Here is a 13,917-nt window from a genome sequence, read left to right as displayed (position 1 = left end):
TTTTTGTGTGTGGGTTTTTTTGGGGGGCGGGGGGTTCGAGATAGGGTTTCTCTGTGTAGTTTTGGTGACTGTCCTAGATCTCACTCTGTAGACCAGGCTGGCCTCGAACTCACAGAGATCAGCCTGGCTCTGCCTCCCAAATGTTATGGCTAAAGTCTTGAGCCACTATACCCAGCTTCCATTTTAAATAAAATTTAAAAGTAAAATTAAAGCCTGGTGGGGAGGCGGGCAGTGTCAGCACACGCCTTTAATCCCAGCACTCTGAAGAGAGAGAACCCAAATTTGATTCCCAGCATTCATGACAGGTGGCTCACAGCTGCCCATAACTCCAACTCCAAGGGATCCAGTGCCACTGGTCTCTGGTATCCAAGGGCAGCTGTACTCCTGTGCACATCCCCACACAGATTCGCATATGGACACATGCTTATAAATCTTTACAAAAGTCAAGTTCTCTCTTCAAATCTCTCCCCCACCGGGATGCCCATTTTGATGTGGGAGGAGACAGTTGTGTGCAGCGAGAGTGAGATCCAGGACAGGCACCAAAACGACACAGAGAAAGCCTGTCTCGAAAAACCAAAAAGTTGTTTGCCACCACTGCCCGGCAACTACCACCTACGTGGTGCCCCGAGAGTAGAGCCTCCCAGTGCCCAGACTAAATGCAGCTTTGGACATCTCCCTGACTCACTGCTGACAGGCAGTGGGGTTTTACGGGAAAGTCCAAGGCCTGGGTGTCCTGGGTGTTCCCTGGACCTGCTGAGCTGGCTCTACCGTTCCCACTGTAGTGTCAGGAGATCATCTGCCACTGTGACACCAAGACCCATTTCCCCCAAGTATTTGCTCAGGCATGATGGAGCCTCCGTGAAGACTTGTCACCCGATGACTGTGACAACACTGTGGAGAGTGTCCCCACCTACAGGTGCAGGACAGGGTGACTGATCCATTCATAAACACAGCTGCTTTCCAGGCTCCCGTCATCCATGCTCAGACCCTGGGTGTCCGTGGCTTGTCAGAGATTACTGATACAGGACTGCCATATGACTTTTCCTGTTTTTTAAGATGTATTTTTATTATTAAGCCAGATGTAGTGGCACACACCTTTAACCCCAGGAGGCAATGTAGGCAGATCTCTGAGTTTGAGGCCTGCTCAGTATACAGAGCGAGTTCCAGGTCAGGCTCCAAAGCTATGCAGAGAAACCCTGTCTTGAAAAAACAAATAAAAACTACCCACTATTATTCTTTTTCTTTTATGTATGTGTGTCTGTGTGAATGTATGTCACATGTGTGGGCGCCCAAGGAAGTCAGAAGCAAGTGTTGGATCCCTGAAGCTGGAGTTACAGGCAGTTGTGAGCTGCCTGATGTGGGTGCTGGGAGTTGGATTCTGCTCTTGTAGAACAGTCAGTGCTCGGAACTGCTAGCCATCTCTCCAGTTAACCTGTTCGTTGTTGTTTTGGCTGGTTGGTTGGTTTTTTCGAGACAGGGTTTCTCTGTGTACCAGTCGTGGCTGTTCTAGCACTTGCTCTGTAGACCAGGCTGGCCTTGAACTCACTGAGGTTGGCCTGTCCGTACCTCCCGAGTGCTGGGATTAAAGACATGTGCTGACACCACCACCACCACTGCCCAGCCCCCAGCATTCCTTTAAAAATAATTTCTTAGCTAGGCACGGTGGCGCACACCTTTAATCCCAGCACTCAAGAGGCAGAGGCAAGCGATTCTCTGAGTTCAAGGCCAGCCTGCTCTACAGAGCAAGTTCCAGGACAGCCAGGACTATACAGAGAAACCCTGTCTCAAAAAACAAAACCAAACAACAACAACAAAAACCCAAAAACTGTAAGGGCCACCAAGATGGCTCAGCAGGTAAAGGTGCTTGCCTCTAAGGCTGATGACCTGAGTTTGATTCCAGGGACTCACAAGGTGGAAGGGGAGAACTCTTGAAAGCCCCTCTTAGCTTACACACACGTGCTGTGTGCTCCCCACACCACAGAATAAATAACCAAACGCAATAAAAATGTAGATGCAATCATAAATGCACGATATCACAATGCCAGTAAGCTGCGTCAGAATGACTGAGAAGCTACAGCCATTTCCAGACAGAGGGAAAATGTAAATGAAGAAGGAAGTGAAACCCAGAAACCACAAGGCTAATGGACTTGGTGAGGGTGAAACTTGCGGATTCAGTGAGGCTGGTTGCCGCCAGGAGCCATACCTGCTGTCCTACTCCAGTGTGACCCCCAGGAGTGCGGACAGACACCATCACCTGTACCAACAGAAAGATGAAGCCAACCTCAGCCCCGGAGCTGAAAACACCAGCAGTGTGTTCAGACAGAAATACTTCACAGCCAAGGAAGCATGGGAGCTGCGGCCAGATGGGCATGATGACACATGATGGAACAACAGCATTTGGGAGGCTAAGGCAGAAGGGTCAGGTGTTCAGGGCCAGCCTGGGCAACATGATCTGAAACACACAGAGAGAATGTATCAGGGCCAGTGAAATGGCTCAGTGGGTAAGGGGGCTTGCTGCCAAGACTGACAACCTGAGTTTGATCCCTCAGAGGAACCCACATGGTGAAAGGAGAGAACCGACTTCCAGAAGTGTGTCCTCTGACTCCACTAGCGCGCGCGCGCGCACACACACACACACACACACACAGTTAAAACGTAAAAACAAATTCTAAGTCATAGAAACTCGCATGATTTTGCCTTCTTTGCCCCATATTATCTATGCACCAGGGACTGTTGGCACTGTCTGAAATTTGGACTACCACCCTTGACATGATCCCAGCACATGAGGCAGGGAGAGGAGCTGGGGAATAAGTTAAACATCCTGCAGTGTGAGGGCAGTCCCTCCTGCCCAGGGGTCGCCTGAGCCAACATACAGTCGTGTCTGGGCTGAGGAGCCAATAACGACATGGATGGGGAGGGGGCAACAAGATGGTTCAGTGAGTCAAGGTCTTGCCGCTAAGCCTGTGGACCCAAGTTCAAATCTGGGACCCACAGGATAGAAGGAAGGAACAAACTTCCTACAGGCTGTCTTCAAGGCCCCTGTAATACAGCAAATCACTATTCTGTTACTTCCTCTGCAGGGCAGACCCTGCTTGAGGACAAGCATATGACACCTGTCCCCACACTCTCGGGGTCCTGAGAGGTGCCCAGCCACCTCCCAAGTAAACAATGCAAAGCTTTTTCCACACACTGCTAAGTAGTCAGGGATATCTGAAGGAATCCCTTTCTGCCCTCCATGCAGTGTGGACCCATTTAGATACTCAGATCGTTCTGGTTTCTTAAATTTATTTATTTTCACAAATCATTCTTCAGTTTGGGCCTGCTGTACCCTAAATCCTCCAGGAGTCAGAGGAGGGAGAAGATGTGTGTGCAGGCTCTAGAGACCAGGCCAAGTTGCTGTTGAACCAGACTGGGGGGCCAGGGGTGTCGTGGCCTTGACAAAGCAAAGGAAATTCCAGACAGGCATGGCGACAGCCCAAGGCGCAGCTCCTGGCTGAGTAAGAAGGATGTGGGGATGGAGGGTGTGGGTGCTATGAAGACAGGGCGCACTTCGTGAAAGGCAGAGACTCCCCAGTGAGGCTGAATGAAGGTGGAGACTTGCCCCGAGGCGCCTGGAGATGCAGGGTGGGTATCACCAGGCAGGCCATTAATCACACCAGGCTGGTCCTCACACTGAGCCAGGCTGCTCCAGAGCCTCCTTCCAGGGGCCCAGAGTTAGGTGGGGTAGCCTCTGGTTGTGAGAGGGATAACTATGAGGGACGGGCTAATATCTGTCAACCAAGATGCACTTCATTTCTCTCTCTCATTTTCGAGGGTGTGTGTGTGTGTGTGTGTTGATTGTATAGGGAGTGTGCATGTGGATGACCAAGCTGATTCCAAAGTCTGGACTCATTTTTGATCCATTGGTTGAGATTGAGGAAGTCGTTCCACCAAATCCAGAGCTCAGTGCTCTGGCTAGTCTCCCCAGCTGGCTTGCTCTGGAGATCCCGTGTCTCTACCTTTTGAGGCTGGAATACAGTGGGCTGCCATGTACAATTGGCAGTTCATGTGAGTTCTGGAGATCCCAAGTCTAGCCCCCATGCTTGGGTGTGTTAACCACTGAGCAAGCTCCCCAATCCTATTTGCTTATTTTTGAGATGCTCTTGCTGTATTGCCCAGCCTGCCTCAAACTCACTGTGTAGCCCAGGCTGGCCCTGAACATCCTGATTCTCCTGTCTCCACCTTCTGCATGCTGAGATGGTAGGCATGTGCCACCTGGCCTGGCTGTGAGACGTTCTCTCTGTCTCTTCTAAAGTTAGAATATATACACTATATAATAGATAATAATATATACATTACATGTAATATATTTATAGTGTGTAGTGGGGGAAGTCAGTTATTTCTGTTCTCTCTTGTGGGTTCAAGAGAGTGAACTTAGATCATCAGGCTTGGTGGCTAGCGCCCTTATCTGCCGAACCTTCTCGACAGACCTTGATGCTTTCTTCCGTCCAGGGCCGTGACTTGGCCTTACGGAGCCGTCGAGGCCACTCTGCCTTCAAGCTCCTCTAGCTGTCTCCCAGCCCAGCACTGGCTCTGTGTCCCCAGGAGAAAAGGGGGTCCAGTCATGAGATCTGAATAGTGGTGAAAAGGGGGATCCACAATTATGAAGCCAGACGGAACTTTCTGGAAAGTGAGTACAGAGCTGGATGAAGTCAAGAGAGCTGCTTTTTAGATTCTCGGAGGGATCAAGGTGGCCCTTCCCAAGTGTGGCTGAGCAGGGTCACTGGGAAGGACACTGGCAAGAATGACTGGGCTGGACCCTGTCTGAACACTGACTGCTGTATGACTATGAGCTCTTCTGGAGGACTCGAATTGAATTCTTTTTTGTTTTTATTTTCTCCAGACAGGGTTTCTCTGCGTAGCCCTGGCTGTACTGGAACTCACTCTGTAGACCAGGCTGGCCTCAAACACAGAGATCCACCTGCCTCTGCCTCCCGAGTGCTGGGATTAAAGGCCTGCACCACCACCGCCCGGCTTCCAAGTTCAGTTCTCAGCACTCACATTGGGTGGTCCACAACTGCCTATAACTCCAACTCTGAGGAATCCAGCACCCTCCTCTCTGGGCACCCCCATCTCCCCCCCCCACACATATACACACACACTCACATAAATAGATTTTAAATTTTTTAAAGATTTATTTATTATGTCTTCAGTGTTCTGCCTGCATGTATGACTGCACACCAGAAGAGGGCACCAGATCTCATTACAGATGGTTGTGAGCCACCATGTGGGTGCTGGGAATTGAACTCAGGACCTCTGGAAGAGCAGCCAGTGCTCTTAACCTCTGAGCCATCTCTCTAGTCCAAAAAATTTAAATTTTTAAAAAGATTAACTTTATTTCTTACTATCTGTGGTATGTGGGGCAGGATACCTGCAGGTTCCAGAAGAGGCCAGAGGCATCAGATCTCCCGGAAGTGGAGTTACAGGCCCCTGTGAGCCTGCTCATGTGGCTGCTGGGATCCAGCCTTGGATCCTCTGGAAGAGCATTAAGTGCTCTTAACTGGGGACTCATCCCTCCAGCCTCTAGAACGCTTTTTAACTAGAATATCTTGCTTTCACTCACATACGTATACATATACATGACATGTGTTGGCATGCGTGTGTTTGTGCATATAATGCATCTTGATTGTATCCCCCCCAGCTCCCTCTCTCCCTCCCACTCCCAACATGCTCCCCTCCCCCTCCACACCCTCGCCATTTGTTTTTGTAACCTGTTGAATCCAGTCAATGCTGCAGCTGGCACATCGGCCCATCTTGCTGGGTTCATCGTGAGCAAATAACCATAGCTGCTGTGTTCGTAACTGCAACCATCATGTCCTGTCCAGAGGACAGCATTTCTCCTCCCCAGCCTCCAGCTCTTCCGGTCCTTCTGCTCTCTCATCCTCCATGGTCCCTAAGCCGTGGGAGGCGGGGTGGCTGGTGCAGGGCTGAGCACGCCGCAGTCACTCTTGGCAGCTCGACCGGTTATGAGTCGGCATTAACTGCTGCCACAGCTGAGAGAAGCGTCCTGGGACAATTTTGGCAGTTAATTAATATGTTAATACTGCTCTGTTGATGTTTGCTAAGCATATAACAAATATATTGAATATAACATATATGCACACACACACATATATTCAAGAGCTGATGTTACAGAGAGGCTGTCTGACTTCCCTAAGGCCACACAGCCAAGTACATGGATTCAGAGCTCAGTCAGGGTCACAGCTGCCAGGCCGGGCCTGCTTGGTCTCTTTGATCGGAGACACAGATATTTACCTAGAAGGAGTGGAGCGGCCAGACCCAGTGACCTCTGTCCTGGAGATGCAGGTTGTCCCTGAGGTAACAGGCAGGGCACAAGGGAGTCTGGGCAGGGTCATGACCCCTTCGCCACAGCTGGCAGGTCATGTGAGCTGGCACAGCCCCAGGCAGGAAGGAAAGCTGGCTGCACAGGTGTAAAAAAAAAAAAAAAAAAAACAGCAGCTACACAGTGGTAGCAAGAGCTGTGACGAAGCCCCACCCACACCTGCCATTCCCTCCTCCACCACACTGGGTGCTACTCGGGTTCTTGGAATTGGCATCCGACAGACAAAGACCTGACCCTCCTGAACTCAATGTTCTGGTCTAAGGGAACAAACAGTCAGCGCATTAACGAGAGTCAGGAAGGGCCTGGGCACCGTGAGGCCAGGCAAGGCCGGTGGATTGTGGCGGTGTCCGGTTCTGCAGGGAGGAAGGGACTACTTCAGGCCTGAAACTGTGCAGCCTTGTGTCAGCCATCACAGTCTCCTCCTTCCCCGCCAGGTGGATGGTGCTGTCCTGATGGTAACAAAGTCCAGAGACATGCACTTATCTTCTCAAGGTCACACAGCAGCAAAGGGTAAGAATCAAACTCAGCCTGGTCCTGGTCCTTGACACTGACCTACAGGAGCACGCCCAAAGAGACTGGGTGTCCTGAGGCCTGGGGGTTCAGGGGGTCATGGGGTCCAGAGCAGGCAGGGGTAATCCTGCTTTAAGATGGCTTTTTTTTCCTCCTAGGTTTATATATATATGATCTTTATTGACAGATAATTCACATAGTATACAATTTTTCTGTTTGCACAATTTGTAGACTTTAGTCCAGCATCCTCATAGGTCCATGACACCATCGCCACTTCCTGTTTTAAAACATCACTGTCTTCAAATTAAATTATTTCTTTCCTTTTTTTTGAATGCTGGATGCCGTTTATTGAGGGAGGGAGGAGGTCTTAAATACAGGCTTACAGCACAATGGGAGAACCCCAGAAGGCAGAAGTTCGCTTCCAATGTTTTACAATCTTGCATAAGGTGACTTTTTAAAGATTTTTTTTTCTGTTTTTTTGTTTTGTTTTGTTTTATTTTTGTTTTTGTTTTGTTTCAGCTGAGGATCAAACCCAGGGCCTTGCACTTGCTAGGCAAGTGCTCTACCACTGAGCTAAATCCCCAACCCCTTTTTAAAGACTTTTAAAATTACATTTATATGTGTGTCTGTGTGTGGGTCTGTACATGTGAGTGCAGGTGCCCGAGGAGGCCAGAAGAGGCATATGACTTCCTGAGCTGGAGTTACAGGCAGTTGTGAGCCCCTAGACACAGGCGCTGGGAACCAGACTTGGGTCCTCTGAAAGACTAGTTCATATCCTTAATGGCTCAGCCATCCCTTTAGTCCCCTCCCCCTTTTTTAATCATATTGTATTTATTTACTTTGTGTGTACCAGTGTGTGCATTCCATAGTGTGTGGGTCAGAGGACAAACGGTGTAGTTGATAGTCACCTTTCACCACAGGATCCCAGGGGATCAAACTCAGATCATCAGGCTTGGCAGCAGGCACCTTGACCTGCTGAGCCCTCTCGCTGGCCCATACCCTGCTTTCCAATGTGCTTTGTGACTTTTCTTGGGGAAAACAGAGGGAGATGCCCGTCTCCCCAACCAAAGCAAGGATTCCGACCACATCCAGCTTGGCAGAGCAATGAGTTTATTGGGGTTACTTGCAGGAGCATGGGTGACACTGGCAGCTGAATCACCCACAAAGTCATGTCCCAGCATGGGTGACTCAGGAAGGCTGCACATCTGAAGTCCCCTCTTAAGTCTTATGGCATCGCTAGCTCCCAAGACCCAGCTGGGGGCAGCTGGGATAGAGGGTGCCGTGTGAGGAGGTGTGCATGACGCCCTGGCATTCATCCCCAGCAAGGCATAATTGGGCTTGGTGACCTACACTTGGAATCTCAGCACTGGGGAGGTGGAAGCAGGTAGATCAGAAGTTCAAGGACACCCTTGATTATATAACGAGTTACATGAAACCAGCCTGGGCTGCAGGAAACCCTGTCAACAAACAGACAAATCCCAGGACAGATCAAAGCCACTGAATAGTGATCCCACCCCTAGATGCTCCCTGGCGGCCCTCATTCCTCACATACACTACTGCTCTAATACAATCACGGGGGTCTTCAAACGGCTCCCTTCTCCTTTCCACTTGACCAGAAATCCAGTGTCATCTCTGGCCCCTCATGCACAAAGGGCTGGAGAGACAGTTCTGTTAAGAGCACTGGCTGCTTTGCAAAGGACCCAGTTCAATTCCCAGCACCCACAAGGCGGCTCACAACTGCCTGTGACTCCAATTGCAGATCTACCTCCCTCTTCCAGTCTCTTCAGGTACTGCACACATATGGTATACAAAACAGCCACACATAAAAATGAATAAATCTTTAATAAGAAAAAGGGAAAAAAGAATTTACCGAGTAGCCATGGGGAGCCGGCAGAATACCTGGGGACCAGGTAGGTATCCAGACACTCACAAGGAACAAAGTCAGACAGACCTGTCTGGGACCACATCTTTCCAGGTGGAGTGCTGTGAGGTAGGAGGTGGTGAGGCATATCTCCGTCGAGTGGTCCTTACCGCCTTTCTCCACCAGGGTGCGCCATAGCCAAGCAGGCTAGCCAGGACTACCCTTGGCTGAACCCGGTTGTTAAATACCAGTGATTTCATACAGCTCAGCCCGATACTGCAGCTGTTGGCTTGGTTTCCATCGGTCTTCCCTTGGAATGTTTTGTTCCTGAACTCAGACCAGTCCCACCATAAATCACCCTCAAAAGACTAGTGGTTTTGGTTTTTTGTTTTTGTTTTTGTTTTTGGTTTGGTTGATTGGTTGATTGGTTGTATAGGGTTTTTTTTGTTTTGTTTTGAGACAGGGTTTCTCCGTGTAACCCTGGCTGTCCTGGAACTCTCTTTGTAGACAGGCTGGCCTCAAACTCACAGAGATCGCCTGCCTCTGCCTCCTGAGTGCTGAGATTAAAGGTGTAGGCCACCACCACCCAGCTGGGATTTTTTTTTTAAGTGCATATGTGTGCATGTGTTTGTGTATGTGCCTGTGAAGGTCAGAAGTCAATGCTGGAATGTTTTCTCAATTCATCTCCCCTCCTTCTTAAATATATTTTTAATTTGTGTGTATATCCCCTTTGTCTTCATGTGCACCACATACATGCAGGTGCCCAAGAGAGTTGGCAGAGGGGTCAGATCCTCTGAAACTGAAGTCACAGGCAGTTATGAACTGCTTAGTACGGGTGCTAAGGACTCAACTGAGGTCCAAGGATAGATAGTGCTCTTAACTGCTGAGCCATCTCTCCAGCCCCTTTTGCAATTTTTAAAAATTTACATTTCATTTCTGTGTATGTGTGTTGGTCTGTCTGTCTGTCTGTGGCAGAGATGCGCTTGACACCACATTGAGGTCAGAGGACAACTTCTGACAGTTGGTTCTGTTCTGTCAGCGTGTGGGTCCTCGGATCCAGCTCATGTCGGCAAGAGCCTGTGCCACCGAGACATCTTTATGTTGAGACAAGGTCTCCCCCTGAACCTGGAACTCCAGAGTTTGGCTAGACTAGCTGGCCAGCAAGCTCCAGAGAACCTCCTGCCCCTGCCTCCTCCGTGCTGGGATTACAGGTGTGTGCCTCCATACTGGGCTTTTATATGTGGGTTCCAGGGATTTGTCCTCATGTTTACATGACGCCTTACTTAGGGTTTCTATTGCTGTGAAGAGACACCATGACCACGGCAACTCTTAGAAAGGAAAACATTTAATTGGGGCTGGCTTACAGTTTCAGAGATTTAGTCCACTATCATCATGGCGGGACTTGGTGGCATTCGGTAGTCATGGTGCTGGAGAAGGATTTGAGAGTTCTACCTCTTGATCCCACAGGCAGCAGAAGGTGACTGCCACACTGGGCATGGCTTGAGCATGTATGAAACCTCAAAGCCCACCGCCACAGTGACACACTTCCTCCAACAAGGCCACACCTCCTAATAGTGACACTCCCTTTGGGGGCCATTTTCTTTCATAACACCACACACAGCAAGCACATTACCCACAGAGCCCGCAGAACACGAGTGTTGAATGAATCTGTGGACAAACGCGTGTGCCAAGTGTTGGTTCTTGCATTTAACAGAGGGGTTGGATGTGAGTTGGATTGGAGCCCACTTAGGACATTGGAAGAGCCAAAGAGCTGGACAGAACTGCACTTGCTCACTGTCCCCTGGAGGGGGCAGGAGAGTCTGATGGGTTCCTACCACCGCGCACCAGACCCCAAGTTCAGCATTGTCTCACATCGTCTCTTTCGCTGTTACTCTCTGGGAAGGGAGCTGGTTTCTGTTACCTAACCCAGCCCAGAGCTTCCCCTAAGTCCTTGACCTCCACTTCCCAGACTCCACTGGTGTATGCTCTCCTCCGTGAGGGACAGATTCAACCTGCTCACGGCCAAGTTGAAATCCTACCCTGCGGCTTGGTGTGAGAACCTAGTTTGCCTGTACTTGGAATGACATGATCCTAAGACTTTGTACAGTGCCCCAACACACACCTGAAAAGGAATCCACTTACTGTTTTCCTGCTCTGTAATGGAGCCAAAGCGATCCATGTTTGGTAGCACTCTCCCAGCTGCTGAGAGGACGGAGGATGCTCTTGATTGATGCTGGAAGTGGCAGCCACCCTTACCCCTCACCCTCAGCCAGGTGACTAAACATCGGACATCCACCTTGTGTTGTGACTAGCTGTCTACACGGAGAGTTACAGGCTAGCCAGGGATACACAGTGAAACCTGCCTCAAAACAAAACAAAAACAATTAAAAACAGGGGCTGGAGAGATGGCTCAGAGGTTAAGAGCACTGATTGCTCTTCCAGAGGTCCTGAGTTCAATTCCCAGCAACCACATGGTAGTTCACTACCATCTGTAATGAGATCTGGTGCCCTCTTCTGGTGTGCAGACATACATGCAGGCAGAACACTGTAGATATAATAAATAAATAAATCTTAAAAAAACAAAACAAAACAAACCAGGTGCATACCCTGAGGACTCTAAGACAGCACACCTCAGAGACACCTGAGCATCCCATGCTCACTTCTACCCTAGTCACCACAGGAGGAAGTGGAACCAGCCTACATGCCCATCAACAGAAGGATGACAAAGAGAATGTGTTACATCTGCAGAGTGGAATTCCACGCAGCCATGAAGAAGGATGAGGTCATGGCATTTGCTGGACAACAGATGGAATCGAAGGTCATTACGCTAACTGAAGAAAGCCAGCCCCAGTACTACAAGTACCACACATTTCTCTAACTGAGGATTCTAGATGCTAAGCTGCATCTAATGTGTATGGAGTGTGGTGGTGGGGGGGTAGGTCATAAACTTCTGAAAAGAGCCCTTGAGAATGGAAGGAGAGATCTTAGAGAAGCAGAGAGAACAGAATCATTGCCGTGAAAGAAGAAGGGGTGTGTAGGGGAGGGGGAGCCTGCAGGGGGAGAGTGAGGGGCACAGAGAACAGAGGGAGATGTAGAGAAGAACCAGCAAGAACAATGTATGAAAGGCCGTTATGAAACCCTTTACTCTGTATGCTAATATAAAATAAAGGCTGAATCAAAGTGAGAAGAAGCAAAGAGACCAGGGAGACATCTCGGTGAACAAAAGTGCTTGCTGCAAAGCCTGGTGGCTTGATCTCTGGAACCCAGACAAGGGTGGCTCAGAGCTGGAGAGATGCTCAGAGCTGGAGAGGGGCTCAGTGGTTAAAAGTATTCGCTGAGGGCCCAGGTTTTCAGCACTCACAGCTCACAGCCACCTGTAGCTCCAGCTCCTGGGAGTCAGGGTTCCTCTTATAGCCCCCCAAACACCTGCATACATGTGGTAGTCATACACACACACCTATACCCATGGCATTTACATACACACACACACACACACACACACACACACACACACACACACATCAAATAAAAACAAAAATAAATAAATCTCTCTTAAAAGCCAGATGCTGTGACTCACATCTGTAATCTCAGCCCTGTGGTGAGATTGGAAGTGGAGACAGGAAAATTACCCAGAAGCCTATGGGCCCAGCCTGAAGTACAAGAGCAACAGAGATAAGAGACACCCCCCCAACACACACACACACCTCAACAAGGTAGAAGGAGACAACAAAACCCCACAAGTTGTCCTCTGCCCAAACATACACACCTAACAATAATGAACAGAAAAAAAATGGAAACTGAGGCTGATAAGATGGCCCAGCAGTCCCAGCACCCACATAAGATGGCTCACAACCACCTGTCACTCCAGCTCTGGGGGATTAGATGTCCTCTCTGGCCTCTGAGGGCAATGACATTCATGTACACATACCCACAAACATACACCCATGTACACGTAACTTTGTAGAATGGTGACTGGACAGTTGAGAGCATCAGCTGCTCCTGTAGAGGACCTGGGTTTGGTTCCTGGTGTGTAAATGGTGGCTTGTAACTGCTGGTAACTCCAGTTCCAGGGATCCAGTGTTCTCTTCTGTCCCCTGTGGGCATCAGACATTAATGTGGTGCAAAACACTCATACACATAAAATAAAAATAAATAATTTTTTTTTTAATGTTTAAAGTATCTTTAAACGTGAGGAGGGAAAGGTGAGTTTGTCTGGACATAACCTCACAAGCCAAGGAACTTCTACAAGCCCCCATGTGTCACCTCTGATTTACAAGGGCACTCACGTCAGGATGGGCTGAGGAGACTTTGGTCTAAAGTCACACAGAGGGCAACACCAGAGCTGGGGATTCAGGTCTCCTTCCAAAGGTGGGTTCCTGACTTTCTGTGACCCCAGTACTGAAGTGCATCAGTATCTGAGAGGGAGAGGGGCTGAGGTCCTTAGAGCTGGGAAAGCAGAGCCCAGCTACCCACGATGCCCTTGGTGACCCTTCCCTCCTCCTCTCTCCACCCTGCTCCTCTCTTCCTAGTCCTCCCCCCTCCCCCCTCCCCTCCCATCTCCTCCCCCTCCTGCCCCCAGTGACTCCCTTCACTGGATTGAAGGCAGTTCCCTCCAAGGCTGCCAGGCTGCTGAGTAAACCCCAGCCCAGCAGGGCCCAAGGTGAGGGTCATTGTCAGCTGAGTCTAAGGCCTGAGTCACTTCCTCACCCTTGCTCAAGAGGAGTCCAGAGTGGCCAGCTGTGCCAGGGGGACACTCCTGGGCCTTGAGGGCTTTCCTGGGGTTCCTTACCTTTCTGGGCTCAGCTCCACCCCACTGCAGAGATTCTAGCCCAGCTCTCGACTCCCAAGGGAACCCTGTGTCTCAGGGCCGACTCTCGCTGGCTTATGTCTGGCCCTAGACTCTGGCTTCTGGAAGCATAGTTCCTTAAACCAGAACCAAAGGGACTCAAACTCCCACGGTCAGGACCAGTGAAAGGGCTGGGGCAGGAAATGGGGTGCACTGGGGGAACCAGGTCCTTACAAAGATTAGTCTAGGTGGTTTGGAGACCCCCGAGCCTTGCTGGCAAGAGCCTGGGCTCCAGGGCCACCATGCCCACTTCCTCACCCAGCTCAGCCCTTCTGCAGCCATGTGACCTTTAGCTAATTACTTAACCTGTCTGCCTGT

Source organism: Onychomys torridus, chromosome 18 (genome assembly GCF_903995425.1).
Source record: "Onychomys torridus chromosome 18, mOncTor1.1, whole genome shotgun sequence".
Lineage (NCBI taxonomy): Eukaryota > Metazoa > Chordata > Mammalia > Rodentia > Cricetidae > Onychomys > Onychomys torridus.
Note: the sequence above shows the minus strand (reverse complement) of the source record.